The 19066-nt window shown below is 38.8% G+C and overlaps 1 protein-coding gene and 1 non-coding gene across 4 annotated transcripts in view; both read left to right on the top strand.

The window, feature by feature from the left end:
- LOC142436063 (thyrotropin-releasing hormone-degrading ectoenzyme-like) overlaps nt 1–19066 on the top strand; it is a 342102-nt gene that overhangs the window by 48232 nt on the left and 274804 nt on the right. The gene's annotated exons all lie outside the window — the stretch shown is intronic.
- Nucleotides 12561–12725, top strand: LOC142436065 (U1 spliceosomal RNA). The gene has a single exon (XR_012781758.1). It is a non-coding gene; the product is annotated as a U1 spliceosomal RNA (small nuclear RNA).

Below are 19066 nucleotides of genomic sequence, written 5' to 3'. Positions count from 1 at the left end.
GATAGTCGGGGGAGGAGGGAGCATTTAAGAACTAGAGGAAAGTTGTATGGTTCAGCAGTGCTATACTGCACCCTGACTGGCTCGTCTCTTCCTGTGATCCTTCTGTAAGGGATGTTCAATTGTCTACAGATGGGTTTTGGGTCTCCACTTTGCATTCTCCCTCATTCACATTGATGAGATTTTTTGTTCTGAGTCTTTGATGTCCAATACCTAATCCCATCAACACCTCATGATCACACAGGCTGCAGGCTGGTGTGTGTCTTCTCTGTGGACTTTGTTGCTTCTCAGTTAGATGGTTGCTTGTTTGTCTTCAAGTTTTTAAGGCCCCAGGAGTTTTATCTTTTGATAGCTGGGCACCATCAGCTTGCTTTGCCTCATTTGCGACGCACCCATTTTGTCTTCAGAGATTGTGTCGGGAAAGTAAGCATCATGGAATGCCAGGTTATTAGAACAAAACATTCTTGCGTTGAGGGAGTACTTGAGTAGAGACCCAATGTCTGTCTGCTACCTTGATACTTAACATATAAATATATGTGCATAGATCTATTTCCCTATTGTTATATATAAATATATTTACATATGTACACGCCTGTATTTATACCTCTATTAATGCCCTTTGCCTCCTAGTTCTTTCATCTATATCCTTTTACTTTCCTCTTGTCCCACTATCATGTTCGGCCCTCATTCAGGTTTCAGTAATTCCCCTCAGTCACATTGTCCTTGATCAAGCCCTACAGGCATCCTACACCCTCCTTGTCATCGATTTTAGATCACTTGTTGTTCCCTTTTTCCTGGGTTTATTAACCCCCACTTCCTTCTTTCCTCGAGTCTGAAGGCACAGTTCTATGTAGAACAGTTGTCTGTGGCCTGAGTCACCAGGGGCTAGATAAAACACAGTTCCAAAGTATCCAGTTAGGAACATATTATTTTGCCACTTTTAATTGGATCATTTTTTTTCTTGTTGAAGTACTGCAGTTTTCTATAGATATTAGAGTTTAGTTCCTTGTTTATTGTCTTGTTTCCAAAGCTTTTTATCCCTGTTGATTGCTTCTCTTTTTAATCTTTTGATAAACCCCTTTGATGCACATAACTTACTTTTAGTTGGTCCCACTCATTTATTTTGTTTTTACCATGTGCTTCCTTTATTATATTTCATAGTAAGTCTGTACACTGAAAGAGGGCCCTTACATTTGTGCTTAAATTTTCATTTATGACTTTTATAATGATTGGATTTTATGTGGGTGTTTCATCCCTCTTATATTCAATTTTGTACATGAGGAGCAATATAGATCCTTTTTTCATTCTTCTACAAATATAGATCACTTTTGGCAGCACCTGTTGTTAAAGAGACGATCTCTTTCCCCTCTGAAGGTCTTTGGATCTTGTCAAAGATTGGTTATTTGTAGGTGGGTGAATATATTACGGGGTTTTATATTCTGTTCCATTGGTCTATGTATTTATCACTGTACCAGTGACAGGCTGTTTTGAATACTGTGTTAAATTTCCATGCATTTGACTTTTTGCCCATGTTCTTTCTATTGTTGATTTATAGTTTTATAGTGTTGAGTTCTGAGAAAATGGAATGTATAATCTTAATATTTTTAAATGTATTAAGTCCTGATTTGTGGCCTATCATATGGTCTCTTCTAGTGAAAGTTCTTTGTGCACTTGAAAAGAATGTATAGATACTGTGATAATCCTTGTTGGAGTGCACTGTATATGTCTAGGAAGCCAAGTTGGTTAGTTGTTTTATTTATTTCTGTATTGCATTTCTTTACTGATGGTCTGTCTCTCTTTGATTGTGCTGCATTGAGATCTCCCATTATTATTGTTTTATTTTCTATTACTTTCTTTAACTCTGAAAGATTTTGGTTAATATATTTTAGGGGTCTTTTCCTGTGTGCATAATATGTTTATTAGAGTTATGTCTTCCTGTTCTACTGTTCCTATAATTACTAAATGTCATTTTTTGTCTTTAATAATTTTATTTTTTTAACATGAAGATTTGTTTTATCAAAAATTAATATTTCCACTCATTCTTTTGCCATAACCAGGTAAAATTTTCTCTGCATTATACTGTCTAGTCTATTTTATCTTTGTTTCTAAGATATGTTTCTTATAGGAAGCATATTGATGGAACAACTGCTACTTAATCCATTGACATTCAGTGGTATTGTGTGACTGTGTAGTTTACTGATTTCTTTGTTCTTCCTATACTTTTATGGTGTTTTGAAAAATTATTTTAGTTTGTTGGTCTTGAGGTTTTATTTTTATATTCTCTCAGTTTCATTGAATGTCGTTAATTCTCTCTCCATCATGTTTCCTTTAATGTTTTTTTTGTAATGCTGGTCTTATTTTAACATATTCCTTAAATATTTTCTTGTCTGAGAATACCCTTATTTCTCCCTCATATTTGAGGGTTAGTTTTACTCGATATAATAATCTTGCATGGCAGTTTTCTCCTTTCAGGATGTTCTAGTGGTAAATCCATAGACTTCTTGCCTCTATAGTTTTTGCTGAGACATCTTATCTTATAATTATAGGTCCTCTGCTCTTTTTGTTAATTGTTTCTCCTGTTAGTTGTACTTGGGAGAATATCTGCAAACATACTAATTTGGTTTCCATGTATTTGATTCTATTTCTCTGTCCTTTTGCAATTATGTCTAATTCTGTTATCTTATAACTTATCTTCTGGAATTATCTCTGGTGTAGAATTTCTAGTTCTGCTATTCATTGCAGTGTTCTCTTGAGCATTTTCCCATCCTTTGAAAGTACCTGATCATTCTTCAGAATTTTATTGCTGGTAGTTTCAGGGCTCTTTATTCCAAATATTCCTTTATCTCTGTGTGCTTTTCATTTGTTTCTTCCTGTTTTTCTTCTTCTTCTAATTGTTCAGTTTTGTGTGTGTGTGTGTGTGTCCCATGATTGATACTATTTTGACAGCACCATGGTGCAGCTGTAATTTTGCATTGCCGCTGTGTCGTGTTAGAGTATTTGGTTTGTCTTGCAGGCCATGGGGACAGTGGGGGCTTCTTTGACAGAGCTGCGATAAGCCAGGGCCTCTCTTACCTGGGTGTGGGGATGCACATAGCCTTCCTTGTCATGTCACAAGGACAATCAAGGCCATTCTTCCGAGGGACAAAGGATGTCCAGGCCTTTGTGGACAATGTTGGGAAGTCTAAGTCCTACCTTGCCTAGTGATAGGGCTGGGATTTATTGCCTGGCCACAGGAGTGACAGGGACATACATTGCCAGCTCGTAAGGATGGCCAGTGACTTTCTTGCTGGGCAGCTGAGCCTGCAGGTGCTCTTTTGTGTGGGCATTGGGTTGGCCGGGTCTTACTTTCTGCAGTAGACTTCTTAACTTTTGTTTCTTTTCTCTATTTATAGACCATATTACAGATATCGTAAAGCAGATGCATTAATTTATTTTATAATAGAGCTTTTGTAATCATAAATACATGCATGGATCTGTTTACTTAGACTTTTTATAACAGACCATAGATCTTTAGCACTAAATTATCACTTGGGTCAGTCAGTTCCTTATAGAGGTAAGTGGAGCTTAGTTGAATTCTATTAATTGTACCCATGAAATCCCCAGAGGTATAAATGTTGTAATGCAAATTTAATTTCTGTTTCAGTTAGAGTTGCCCTCACAGCAGTGAATTGTGATATACATTTTTTAAAGGTGCCATATAAAAAAATAAAATAAAAGGTGCCATATATACTTGAGTATTAGCCAACCCGAATATCAGCTGAGGCACCTGATTCTACCATAAAAACTGCATAAAAAATGTGCTGAAAAGCTCAGCTTATTAAAAAAAGTTTATACAGTATTTACCATGAAAAAGAAAGTCAGTATATCTCTATGATATTTCATATGAAGCAAATCATAATTTCTTCAATACCCATATTAATTTAAAAAATAGTTCTTTCTTTTTTCCCACAACCCTGAGACCAGAAATGGATGGTGTATAATTACCAATACCACTTATTCTGAAAGGATAGCTTTAGAAGATCTTAGCAAGGGGAACTAAAGCACTTTATTTTGACCTCTTCCCACTTTTCCTGAAATGTAATTAAGATTAAAATTTGCCTGGCTTATCTCTATTCCTTCCCTCAATTACACAGTGGCTCTCCCTATCTGATGATCTCTGACAACCACTATCAGCTTCTCATAACACGGTGGTGGCGGGAGTGTGAGGGCCGACTGGTATTTCAGAAACCAGAATGGGTGCTCAGGGTGAACAGATTTCAGAGGAGCTTCTCAACTCAGAGCCCACCATGACAAAGGAAGAGGAATTACCCGCTGAAAACTTGATGAATAGCACCGCCTACTGACAGATACAGTGCCAGAGATGAGCTCCTCAGGTCAAAAGCACTCAACCTGTGACTGAGCAAGAGCTGCTTACTCACACTGGAATTCACCATAACGATGGGATTTGCTGATGTGCATAATTCAAAATGAGAATAAACATCTGTAAAACCTACTTTTATGGGAATATTAAACATACAAAGTATAACTCTTGGAAGTCATCAAAAATAAAATGAAAGAAATAAAGGTTGGTATCCTAGGCATTAGTGAGTGGCATTGGACTGGCGTTGGCCATTTTGAATCAGGAAATCGTACAGCTTACTATGCTAAAAATGACAGATTCAAGAGAAATTGTGCCACATTCATCATCAAAGACAACATTTCGAGATTTATCTTGAAAGTGAAACACCAACCACTAAAGCTCAGCTCAACCCAAATTACTGCCATTAGGTTGCATAGCATTGCCCCCTGTAGGTTGCTGAGACGATTGCTATCACTCTTTCCAGCAGTAGCACGCACGGGCTTTCTCCCAGGTAGTGGCTGGTGCTTGTGAATGGCTGATCTCATGGTCCGCAGTCCGATGTGTAAACACTTTGTCACCAGGGTTCCTATCCACTAAAGCAAGTGATAAGGAAACTCAAGGATTCTCCCAACCGACCAGTCTCAGATTTATCAAACGTGCAATCAAGATGCATTGATCATGATTGATTGTGAGATTTTGAAAGTTGGAAACAAAGAGGAGGAGGAAATACAGCACTTGTGGTAGAAACGAAGCTGGAGATGATATGATCAGATTATGGACGTTTAAGGATTTCTCTATGGAAAAGACCGCCTTTGCAGCAAAATAGACAAGTGTGAACAGGGTCCTCCACATGCACATGGAAGATACAGGAATCAAATTGCTTAAATCAATTGTAAGAGATAACGGAGAAGCCCAAGATTACCAGACAAAGTTAGGCCAAGAGCTGGGTGTGAAAGAGATCATCATTTATTCACAGATTAAATACAGCGTTAAATGGAGGAAATTTAAAATAATTCCACAAGAGTCAAAGTACAGTCTTCGGTAGGTCCCACCTGAAATTTGAGAAGGCCTCGAGAATAGACTTGACTCACTCGGATCCTTATCACTGAGGATTTGATGCGCTGTACAGAGGGGCCTCCAGAGCGTCATACACAAAGAAAGCACAAAGTCATAAAAAAAAAAACACAAGGAAGAAAAGTTCAAAGTGAATGTCAGAAGGGACTCTGACACTTTCTCTTTAGCATAGAAGAGTGAAAACAAAAGGGTTAAGTGATGAAAAGCTGAACAGAAAAGTCAAAGGGCAGCTCAAGAAGAAATAGTGAAGTTTTATAATGAAATGCGCACCTAAAGTAAGAGAGTCAAAAAAGAACACATTTAGTTTATCTAAATCTGAAATAACTAAGGGAAACCCCAAGCCTCTGGTTATTTTATTGAAGGATTTCATGGGCAAAGTATTGAAATATAAAAAGGATCAAAAGATGGTGAAAGAGATACAGGAGTCACGATACCAAAGATTATTGAATGATGTTCAATCATTTCCAGAGTTAGAATATGAGGAAAAACCAAAGGCACTTACAAAAAAGGTCCTGACTGTTATGAATGCATTAGTGAAAAATAAGGCTTAGGCATTAATGAAATGTCTGTTGAATTGTTCCGATAAGCAAATGAAGCACTTAAAGCAGCCCCTCTTGTATACCAAGAAATCTGGAACACAGTGTTTTAGCTAACTGACTAGAAGAAATCCATATCCAAAAAAAGTAATACTCAAAATATATGTGGTGATACCCCACAAAAAACAGAACTTTTTTCCAATATAAGTAATTAATTTTTTTTAAAACCAGCTTAACACCTTCAAAATACACTCCATTCCACTTAATACATTTTTCAAATCTTTAATTCTTTCTTTGGAAACATTTTTCACACTCATCTGTTTGGAGGGCTGATAGCACTTCCCTCATTTTTTTCTTCACCTCTTCTCAGTCATCAAATCGCTGCCTTTTCTTTTTGTTTGTTTGTTTATAGTATAATTTAAAATCATTTTACCGGGGACTCTTATAGCATCTTGATCCATCAAGTGTATCAAGCATATTTGTGCACATGTTTCCATCATCATTTTCTAACCATTTACTTCCTATTTGAGCCCTTGGTATCAGGGGTTCAGAGGAGAAGACTCAAACCCATATGTAGAGAAGAGGACAAACCCTCACACAAGCAGAACAAGGAAGGGACGAGCCAACCAGGGCAGGGCGCAGCATAGCATTGATAAAACACACAGCATTCCTCTGGTTCTTTGATGCTTCCTCACCTCCCACTAAATTATTACCCCAGTCCTACCTTTCAGCTCTGGCTGGACCGGAGCATGTACACCGGTACAGATAAGAGTTTTCAACACACAAAATCCAGGTCAGATAAACCCCTCAGGAACAGAATTGGAAGTACAGGAGGGTAAAGAGAAGGTGGGGGGTGCTTGCTGAAGACAAAGCAGGTGCATAAGCAAATGAGGTAAAGAAATCTGATGGTGCTCAGCTATCAAAAGATATAGCACCTGGGGTCTCAAAGGCTTGTGGATAAACAAGTGGCCATCTATCTGAGCAGCAACAAAGCCCACCTGGAAAAAACACACCAGACTGTGTGATCATGAGATGTTGATGGGATCAGGCATCAGGCATGAAAAAACCAGAACAAAAAAGTCATAAGATTGTGAATGTGAGGTAGTGCAGATTGGGGACTCAAGGCCCATCTGTAGGCAATCAGACATCCCCTTACAGAAGGGTTGCGGGGAGGATATGAGACTGTCAGGGTGCAGTATAGCACCAATGAAACACACAACTTTCCTCTAGTTTTGTAATGCTTCCTCCCCTCTCCCTACTATCATGACTCCAATTCTACCTTACAAATCCGGCTAGATGGGAGCATGTACATGCATACAGATAAGAGCTGGAAACACAGGGAATCCTGGACAGATAAACCTATCAGAACCAATATTGAGAGTAAGGGTAAGGTTCAGGTTGGGAGGAGGGGGAATGAGAAAGGAGGAACTGATCACAATGATCTACATAAAGACCCTCCCAGGGGGATGGTCAACAGAAAAGTGGGTGAAGGCGGACATCGGTTAGTGTAAGACATGAAAACATAATAATAATTTATAAAACATAATAATTTATAAAATTATAAATATAATAATTTATAAATTATCAATATTTCATAAGGGAGAGAATGTGGGGGACAGAGGAGAAAATAAGAAGCTGATACCAAAGACTCAAATAGAAAGAAAATGTTTTGAAAACGATGGCAACAATTGTACAAGTGTGCTTCATACAATGGATGGGTATATGGATTGTGATAACAGTTGTATGAGCCCCTAATAAAATGATTATAAATAAATAAGTAAAGAAATAAATAAAGTTAAAAAAAGAATGTCAGGGAGGAGGGAAGGAAGGGGGAACCAATCTCGCAGTGATTGACACATAACACCCCTATCCCCTAGGAGGATGAACAACAGAAACGAGGGTGAAGGAGATAGCAATGGGTGGAAGATATGAAGACAAGAATAATTTCTAATTTATGAAGGGTCATAGGGAGGGAGAGGGAGGGAAAAATACTGCAGTCCTTTCACATCCTTTTGCATTCACAGAAACAAAAAGTAATCGAAAAGAAGAGCAATCGGGTGAGTCAGGTGCATGGGGGGGGGGCAGCAAGAGATGCAGGCTGTTTTTGGCCAAAACCTGGCTCCCTGAGATGGCTGCGTGAGCAGATGCATTGTCATGGTGGCAAAATAGTCCCTCATTTGCTAAAAATCAGGCCATTTTTATCACACACTGTTATGAAATCTTTTCAGAACCTCTAAATAGGAAGCTTGATTAACAATTTTACCTGGTGGAGCAAACTCCTAAGTCACTAGGAGTCTACATTTTTGTCCATTCAGGAGGTTGACAGATGTCCGCAAAGAGGTTTGTCATCAGTCAATATGTCTCCTTTTCTGAAATGAGAAAACTGTCAGCACACTTGAGTTTTTCCCATAGTGCTGCCCTTATAAGCTGTGTTCAACATCATGACAGTTTCTGCAGCCTTTTTCCCAAGCAGGAAATAAAATTTCACAGCTGCATGCTGTTCTTTTAAATAGGCCATTACAAAAAATAAGGTTCAAGCAAAACTTTTTAAAGAAAAAATTCACTGTGACCAGAGAGACCTTACCAGGGGATGATGCTACTGGGTCCACTAACTCAGAGCGAGTTGCTGGATGCTCACCTAGCGGGAAGAATGCATGCTACCAGTTCCATTGTACTCAGCACAGTTCCCGGTTTCTATGGATACCCCCTCGTAGGATCGTATTATTGATATAACTTGGAAGTAAAATTTTGCTGAAGATGATTAACTAATAATTACAGCAATATATTGACAGATTGTTGTCAGAAATTGGAGCTAGATTCAGAAGATTATGTGGAATGGGGAATATTATTGCTCACGTGAGACGGATCTTGGCTAGAAGCCGGGAATACTAGAAGGACGATGCAAAGACGTCAGCAATGTGAATCATAACAGACTAAGGATAACTTTGAGAAGACTTGGAATTTCATTGTTCTCTGTACTACCTGAACATCGATCAAGAGGAAGCTGTTCTTATAGAACAAGGGTTTAAAGCATAATTTAAATCAGGAAAGATCTTGCTTTTTGATACATAAGACAAAGTCTTGCCAACCTCTCTTCTAAGAAGCATTCTAGGTATACTTCTTCCATGACAGATTAGTTTGTTCTTCTGGTGGTCTGTGATGACTTCAATATTCTTCACTAATACTATAATCCAGTGCATTAGTTTTTCTTACATCTGTTTATTCCTTGTCCAACTTTCACCTGCATATGAAACTATCATGGCTTGTGTCAGTTCAACTTTAATCTTCCAAGTGGCATCTTTGCTCTGTAACACTATAAATAGGTCTGTGATGCAAATTTGCATAATGAAATGGATCATGTTATTTTTGACTGCTACTTCTATTAGCATTGACTTTGGATCCAAGCAAAAATGAAATCCCCGACACCTTAGATCTTTCTCTTACTGAGTTGTGCCTGACCTCAGCCGTAGTATTTTCGATCATGTCATAAGCATGTGAAAGTTGGACAATGAATAAGGGAAACCAAAGAAGAATTGATGCATATCAATTGTGGTGTTAGCAAAAAATATGGAAAGTACCATGAACTGCCAAATTTGTTTTTGGAAAAGTACAGTCTACATGCTCCTTAGAAGTGATGCTTTGGATGTGCTCTTAGGAGAAACTCGTGTATGAAAAAGTACATTATAATTGGCAAAAAAAGAGGAAGCTCCTGGCTTTACCCAGCGACTGCAATAATGGACTCAAACATGAAATAAATTATGAGCATGGTGCAGGACTACACTGTGTTTCATTGTGCTCTACGTTAGGTCTCTGTGAGTCAGAGCTTACTCGATGGCACCTAAATACACCAATCCTTCGCCAAGCCAGACAGGCAGTTTAGAACTACAGAGAGCATTAACCCACATACCTGACATGACGGTCTTGGAAACAACAGCAAACTGCCACTAAATGTCCAGATATTATTATTACAGAGATCCAAAACGTTATCAAATATAAGGGTGGCAAAACCAGAAAGGCCCTCAATGAGCTGGATTCACCCAGTGGCTGAAACAAAGAGCTCAATTTTAAAAACAGTTTTGCGGATGGCACTGGAGCAGGCAATGTTGAGTCGCTTGTATATAGAGTCTTCATGAGTGGGAACCAACTTTACGGCACCTAGCAACAACATGCTGAATCTGATGGGCCCATATTTTTCTCCCTTATGACATTTTTATTCCTAATTCTAATCTTATTTACTTTAAGACATAAATCTTCCAAAGTTATCCACTTCTGCAAGGACAAATATTTTTTGTTGTCTCAGGACCAAATATATTCATTAAAAAATCATTTTATTGGGGTCTCTTATGGCTCTTATCTCCATCCATTGTATCCAGCATATTTGGACATATGTTGCCATCATCATTTTCAAAACTTTTTCTCTCTACTTCAGCCTTGGTATCAGCTTTTTCTCCTCCACCCAAAGCCCCATGAAGCCTTGATAATTTATAATTTTTTTTTTCAGTCTTACACTGACCACTTTCTCCCTTCACCCACTTTTAAGTTGTTTGTCCCCTTAGGAGGGGTTATATGTCCATTATTGTGATCAGTTTCCTTTTTCTCCCCCCATCTTCTCCTAACCCTCCTGATATTGCTACTCTCATTATTGATCCTGAGGGATTTATCTGTCCTGGATTCCCTGTATTGCAAGCTCTTATCTGTACCAGTGTACATGTTCTGGTCTAGCTGGATTTGTAAGGTAGAATTGGGGTCATGATAGTGGGGAGGGGGAAAAAGCATTAAAGAACTAGAGGAAAGTTGTATGTTTCATCAGTGCTATTCTGAACCCTGACTGGCTCATCTCTTCCTTGTGACCCTTCTGTGAGGGTTGGCCAATTGTCTACAGATCGATTTTGGGTCTCTACTCTGTCCTCCCCTTCATTCACATTGATAAAATTTTTTGTTGATGCTTGATGCCTGATCCCATAAACACCTCATGATCACACAGGCTGATGTGATTCTTCAATATAGGCTTTGTTGCTTCTCAGCTAATTGTCATTTGTTTATCTTCAGTCCTTTAAGACCCCAGATGCTATATCTTTTGATAGCTGGGCACCATCAGCTTTCTTCACCACATTTGCTTATGTACCCATTTTGTCTTCAGCAATCCTGTCAGGAAAGGTGAGCATCACAGAATGCTGGGCTATTAGAACAAAGTGTTCTTGGGTTGAGGAAGTGGAGTACTTGAGTAGAGGTCCAATGTCTGTCTGCTCCCTTTATACTTAACATACGTGTATATGTACATAGGTCTATTTCCATGTCATTATATAAAATATATTTACATATGTAAATGCCTGTATTTAGACCTCTATAAATGCCCTTTGCCTCCTAGTTATTTCTTCTCTTTTCTTTTACTTTCCTCTTATCCCACTCTCATGTTTGGTCATCATTTGGTTTTCAGTAATTCCTCTTGATACGTTGCCTTGGATCAAGCCCCACCAGGCAACCTAGGCCCTACTCACCATAGGTTTTAGATCACTTGCTGTTCCCTTGTCCCTGGGTTTGTTGACACCCTCCTTCCTTTCCCTGGCCTCCCCTTCTCCCATATCCCCTGGGAGTGTTGGTTCCATTGTGTTCTCCTTCAGAGCATTTATCCCGCCTATCTTATTTAGCTAGACATGGAAAAACAGTGATAAGCGTAAAACCAAACCAAAAAGATAACAAAACTCAAAGCAACAACAACAAAAAAGAAAAGGCTATAAATAGTTCCAGGTCTGTTTGTTGACCTCAAGAGGATTTCGGTTGAGTCTGATGGGGTGCCACGCCCTGGCCCCAAAGTCTAGTTTTGGTATTCCTCACGGCCTTCATTGCTTTGCTCCCTTTGCTGCTCCATTGCTCACCCTTAGTGTTTTGACCATGTGGTGGCGTCAGATCGGGTACAGTTCCCACCTGTGTCTCCAGTGTTGTCCCCTGTAGCTCTATGGGTCAGTGAGAGACGCCATGTCTCATGGTGGGATGGCCCTGATATTTTCATCAAATATTTTCATCAGCTCATTTTAATGCCTCTCTTCATTGACATTGCTGATAGCTAAAGTCATGATGTTGCTGGTATATAAATAATTTTCTATGAGTAAAAAACATCATCTTATCCCCCCCTCAAAAATAGAACCTAATAATAATTTAATTTTTCATGTTTGAATTTATATTGATCTATTTTAAAGCACACCAAAGTCAAATTGCCTCTAGTTTTCTAAAATGGAAAGTTTCTACTTCATGTCTAATGGTGGTTTATTTCTTCTAGACATAGAAATAAGTAATTTTTCTTGTTTTGGTTGATATAAGAAGAATCCAGGGAAATTAGGCAAATTTTGCTGTTGCAAACAAGCTAAAGTTAAAATGTAAAAACAGAACTAATTAAAAACCTAACCAACTGTCATCTAGTCCATTCCAGTGCATGGTGACAGTGACATGGTTTCTGAGGCGCTATGGTTGTAGGAGGGCAGAGAGCCTCGGCCGTTCCCTCGGGGCAGCCTATGGTTCATAGTCCACTGCTTACCCTGTAGAACCACCGGGGCTCCTCGGTGTTGCCTGTGGAGTGCCAAGTACTTACTCATCGCCACTGTGCATTTTTACTCATCAATCTTAGGTGTTGGCAGGGGAGATACTGTGATCAGGAAGGTGCTTTTCCAGGGGAAAGCTTATACATTGCATGCCAGATGCGCTGACCCCTGTGATTTCCCCAAATGTGGGAAACCTGACTGCATAATTTGTGGTGGTGGGGGACGCATCCGCGCTCTCCCGCTGTGAATATATATATAAATCTTAGGCATATCTTTTTCCTGTGAAGGTTGGCTTTCTTCACCTTTACCCATATATTGGAACTTCAGATTTAATCCAATTTAGCTTATTCTCCATATAGAAAAACTTACGGAATTTAAATAGTGAAAATCCCACATTGTCTTGCTGTGGTAGTTCTGCCAAGATTATGCCTGCTTGTTTTGATATAAAAGTGTCGACTGTTTCTTTCTGTTTATAACCTGCCATTGTTATGAGTTTGCGTCATGTTAAATGACTTGTTACTTGTTACTTTGTTTCCCTGGATGATACTTTTGAACTTGAAACTCTCCAGAGACAAACATTGAAAACACTGAGAAACCTGAGATGAAAGCTGTCTATATGTTTTCTGACAGGTGATTGTGAGGAATGTTTACTTTACTGACTGACTTCCAGATGTTGCCAAGCCCAGAGTTGTTACCGGCTCCCCATTACACTTTGGCAGATACAAGAGTCCAAGTTGAGGTTATGATTGCCATCTCTCTGGAGAAGCAAGTAAACAAGTCATCTATTTTTCAACGAAATTAGTGAAGAAGCTAATTTATTTCCTTGAGAAGAACTGAAGGTAGTTTCATGAAATTTTAATCTGAGTGTTTGATTCTTTGTGAACTCTGCGAAGTTAGAGTAAACGAAAGAAACTTAGAGAAAACCGTATCTGTGCAATCATTTCCAGTAACCTGCGAATACAAGGGGAAAGTAAAAGGCATTTCTACTTGAGTCCCGGTTCATATACACATGGATTTACTCTAAATAAAACATGTTTGAACATGTCTTTGTGATCAGTGAATGAACACAGACAAATCCTCTTAGTATATACTTGCCATAGTTTCATGAAGGTACTATTGAAAAAATAAAAATTTTAAAGGCCCAATCACAAGGTAACTTCTGAGGGGATCTGCTGGAGCAGGTAAGGGCAAGGCACAGAGCTCAGCTCAGATGATTCTGGTGCACGGTTGTTGGATTTAAAGAGATCTGCAATGGAGAGTTTCTCAGAAAGAACAGGATGATCACAGGAATGCAAGACGAAGACGTCTGAAGAAAACTCAAAACTACATTGAAGTGAAAACGACCCAAAAAGTTGCTCTGGGGAATTTCGGGAACAACTCTGCTCACCTACCCTCCGTGTTCTGGTCATTTCACTGGGAACCTTCCATGCCCGATCTGGCCTCTTCAGATTTCTTGGTATTACCCAAACTCAGCATGAAAAGGAAAACACAGTTGGAATCCCTTGGGGACACCAAAACTACATTTTTGATAGGGCGTGCATCGCAGTGTGCAGGAATCTTCAGAAGTGCTGAGCAGGAAGGAAACACGGCCTTAAGAAGCACATGGACCTAGAAAGTGGAAGGTTTGGTTGGTTTGTTTGTTTCATAAGGGTTTCTATGATTTTTGTAGACTTATTTGGCCCTCATGTAGTGAAATAATCCTCTTAGCTTCTAGAAAATCAGGTATGTCATGTGTGAAATCAGGTATGTCATGTGTGAGTGATTCCAACAATGACAGTTAAAAAGTTTATTCAATATCAAGTGCGTGCCCTGGGCAAGTTGTTTTACTTCTTCCTTGCCTGTTATGTACACGAGTAATAAAATGATGTGCGGTTCTCAGTTGGTCCATTTCTTTTGTGGCTTAATTGCAGTGATTGGGGCATTAGTTATGCTGGCGTTCCCTTTCATTACATATTGTACTTATCCGGGATATCCTAGGGTGGCAAATTTAGTTTGATAGCACAGTGAAGTTTGAGGTGCATGCCTGTGTTCAGTATTGTTCTTGAACTCTGCGATGTCCTATCGGTGTAAATAATCCCATCCACCTCCTGTGTGAGCCCATCCTTGAAGATCTCCTCATATGGATGCTTAATGAAAAATATACGACGCCTTTGTCCTTGTCAGCGGTGTCAGCACATGTGAGATATTCAGCACAAGTGCGAAATAAAGCTTCTGCTCTAAGAGGGGCCTGGGGACATTTTGTTTGGATGAGTAAACAATGTGTGCATCCTGGTGTCATGGAAAAAAGGACTCTCCTGAGTTCATAGGAAGGACATTGCTATTGATGGGTGACCCTGTGTAAGACAGCCGATCTTCAGAGAGTGTTCTGGGCTATTCTGTCTCCAGGCCTTTCTGATTTGGAATTATTTTTTCAGGTTCGAACTGCCGGCTAATCACAAACCACCTGTGTCATGCAGGCTCCTGTGCACGGGGAAAGAGTGCTTAAAAGACTGTTTAAATCTCCCTGCCTTGAATTTATTTGTTTTTCCGCAAATTTATCACCCACCTTCCAATAGATGTACTAAATTCAACCTATTTGTTACAATCAAGAGGTTTTTATCATTAGACCAGCAAGCCATCGACTTTTACAAATTACCTTATGAATCTGGTAGTACTATAATGTACTAATTTTAATGTTGGAATAGAAAAAATGTCACAGGAGCACATACTTGGTTTTGAAAAATATATTTTGATAATTTTGAATTTTCTTCAAAAATTGAGATAAAATATTTTTGGATACTTAATTCTGTACATATGAACTCTTTTGAATCTAAAGGCTGATATAATAGAGTAAAATAATTTAAAAGGTAATCAGATAATGAACTAAATAAGAAAATGATTCAGTTTAGTATACGTTGGGATAACTCTTAAAATTTAGAGATGTATTTTTTTACCTTTATACAATGGAATCTTGACATGCCACACTAGTTTTTGTCTATTATCTAAGTATGTACGCATTTGTATAAGTAATTGGTGATTTTTAGGGAGTGAGTACCTTTGCACCAAGTTTTTGGATCATAGGCAACCAGAGATAGGATTGATAAGAATGAAGATTGCAGAATACTTCATTGTGCTCATGCGGAACCTAGTCATGGCTCAAAAGGAAGGGAGAGGGATGGTGCTGGGGTGAAAGGGGGATGATGTCAAGGAGTCTATGTAGGAGAAGAATGTTGAGAAACTGATCGTGGTAGCAAATGTACAATTCTACTTGAAGTGATTGAGCTGTAGAATAATATGCTGTATGTATTTAATCCCAAGTCATAAAAAAGGCAGCTGCTTGAATAGAACAATGGAATATTTCATGGTTCAAAGCCCCGAAAGGGCCACGTCCTTTCGCAGTACTTATTTAATCTGTGTGCTGGGTAAGTGATCAGAGAAGAGAGACTACATGAAGAAGAATGTTGCATCAGGAATGGTGGAAGGTTTATTAACCATCTTTGATAAGTGAGTGATATAACCTTGCTTGCTGAAAGTGAGGAAGACTGAAGCGCTCACTGATGAAGATCAAGGATTACAGCCTTGTTCAGAAAAAGGAGTCTGACTTAATGTCAAGAAAACAAAAATCCTCACAACTGGGCCCATAGGTAACATCAGGATAAATAGAGAAAAGATGGAAGTTGTTAAGAATTTTATCTTGCTTAGATCTAAAATCAATGTTTATTGAAGCAGCAGTCAAGAAATCAAAGAACCGATTGCATCGGGAACATCTGTTACATGAGAGTTCTTAAAAGTGTTGTGCCTGACCTAAGCCATGATTTTTCAGTTGCTTCATATACCTGAGAAGGCTGGACTTTGAATAAGGAATGCACTTGAATTCTGGAGCTGGCGAAGAATATTGAAAGTACAATGGATTGCCAAGTGAGTAACGCATCTGTCTCATAAGAAGTACAGCCAGAATTCTCATAGAAGCAAGGATGGTGAGACCTCGTCTTCGGTGCTTTAGACATGTTATCAGGAAAGAAAAGTCCCTGGAAGAGGACAACATTCCTGATATGCTAGAGGGACAGCAAAAAAAAAAAAGAAAGAAAGAAAGAAAAAGACTCGACGAGACTGGTTGACCCGGTGACTGTAACAATGGGTTGAAACCTAACAATCGTGATGATCATGCTGGTTGGGCGACAAGTCTTTCTGTTGTACCAATGTGCCGATTAGTCCGACCGGCTTGATGGGACCTCACAGCAACCTTTTGTTCCTAAAACAAATCTTTATCAGTTATGATGAAAAAGGATTTCAGGACAACAACTATATTGGTAGGAAATTGGGTGTTTGGTTGAATGAAGAATTGGGGAAAATCTGTTAGTTTGGAAATGGGTACAGCAAGAATTTACATAAAGCAATTTGATGTTTGCAGGTTTAGTGGTGAACATACTCTTACATCCAGGCAGATTAAAGTTGAGATCTTGGATGCAAAAGGAGAATATAGTTTTATTCAATTTACCTTTTGAAGAACAGTATATATTTGGTGAAAATCTCCAACTCATAATGTTGTCATGGTTAAGGGATATTTTCTCATTTTCAAGAATCAGTGTTTTAGCCATGTTATTTTTTTGCCCATTCAAGGCAGTTTCTCTTTAATTCTCAATAGACTCTGAGTTCCACCAACCACATATTCATTATATCCCACTTTCCTTAAGTTTAAGACTATCACAGTTTTCTGGCTTCTTGTTATGTAAGGGAAAATGTTCACATAAAAACAAACAAACAAACTTACCTCCCTGTTTGGATTGTCTATGATGCTTCTTCAACATATTTATGTGTATAATTTTCCTTTCAATATTCAAAAACATAGTATTTCTAGTCATTTCAATGTGGTTTGCACACTTGAATCTCAGTATATTCTTGAGCAAAAATGTCATGCATATTATTACTTTTTAACTTCTGAATTTATTTATATATATTCAAATAAATTATTCTAAAATCCTATTGAATAATAATAACAATTGCTTACTGCTTTTCAAATGTTGGTAGAAGTTTTAGAAATATGAGAGCAAGACTCTAGCTATTTTAAAACTATTTCAAGGCTTCTTTTGTCCTGGTTACTAAGCTTGAAACGGACATGTTTTTGGTTGGGATGACTGTACTTTCTACATTTCCTGTTGATAACAGTATAAACAGTTCAAACAGAAATTCAAGACTGGGGTTGGAAAACACAGGAGCCTGGCCTTACACAGAAATAGAACACACGACATTCAAACGATCAGATTCAACTTTGTCATAACTTTGAGAAACAAAGGTTTACAGCAATTAAGACAACACGGAATTAACAAAAAATAGCAACTTAAAAATGAAAGGGTTGTTTTGTGACATTTTGTTTGACCTTGACACACCCTTCTCCAACACTCCCTGGTTCAACTATTGTTGAATTCAGTAGCTCACATTCCCTGCGTGGTACTCTGATCCCTCTTTTTGTAGAAATAGACCTTATTTTCATGGAATTCTAGTTTTCAATGAATAGTATTCAAAATGCCGTGTTTTAAGCAAGAGTACTCTGAAGCATGCAAAAAGACAAGGAAATGTGAGTTATCTCTTAGTGTCATTGTGTGAATTCCAACTCATAGAGACCCTATCCTACAGAGTAGACTTGGCCCTTTGAGTTCTGAGGCTATAAGTTTTATTTTTTTAATTTTTTTTATTTTAACAATTTATTGGGGCTCATATAATTCTTTTCACAGTTCATACATATACATACATCAATTGTATAAAGCACATCTGTACAGTCTTTGCCCTAATCATTTTTTTCTCTTTTCTTCTTTTACATATTATTAGGGACTCATACAACTCTTACCACAATCCATACATATACATACATCAATTGTATAAAGCACATCCATACATTCCCTGCCCCAATCATTCTCAAGGCATTTGCTCTCCACTTAAGCCCCTTGCATCAGGTCCTTTTTTTTTCCCCCTCCCTCCCCAGTCCCCCCTCCCTCATATGCCCTTGGTAATTTATACATCGTTATTTTGTCATATCTTGCCCTATCCGGAGTCTCCCTTCCCCCCTTCTCTGCTGTCCCTCTCCCAGGGAAGAGGTCACATGTGGATCCTTGTAATCAGTTCCCCCTTTCCAACGCACTCACCCTCCACTCTCCCAGCATCGTCCCTCACACCCTTGGTCCTGAAGGTATCATCCACCCTGGATTCCCTGTACCTCCAACCCTCATATGCACCAGTGTACAGCCTCTGTCCTATCCAGCCCTGCAAGGTAGAATTCGGATCATGGTAGTTGGGGGGAGGAAGCATCCAGGATCTGGGGGAAAGCTGTGTTCTTCATCGATACTACCTCACACCCTAATTAACCCATCTCCTCTCCTAAACCCCTCTATGAGGGGATCTCCATTGGTCGACACTTGGGCCTTGGGTCTCCACTCTGAACTTCCCCCTTCATTTAATATGATATATATATATACATATATACATATACACATACATACACACACACACTTATATCTTTTTTTTTTTGTTTTTGCATGATGCCTTATACCTGGTCCCTTTGGCACCTCATGATCGCACTTGCCGGTGTGCTTCTTCCATGTGGGCTTATT

This window comes from Tenrec ecaudatus, unplaced genomic scaffold (genome assembly GCF_050624435.1).
Source record: "Tenrec ecaudatus isolate mTenEca1 unplaced genomic scaffold, mTenEca1.hap1 Scaffold_131, whole genome shotgun sequence".
NCBI lineage: Eukaryota > Metazoa > Chordata > Mammalia > Afrosoricida > Tenrecidae > Tenrec > Tenrec ecaudatus.
The sequence above is the reverse complement of the archived record's forward strand: the minus strand, read 5'-3'. Positions and strand labels throughout refer to the sequence as shown.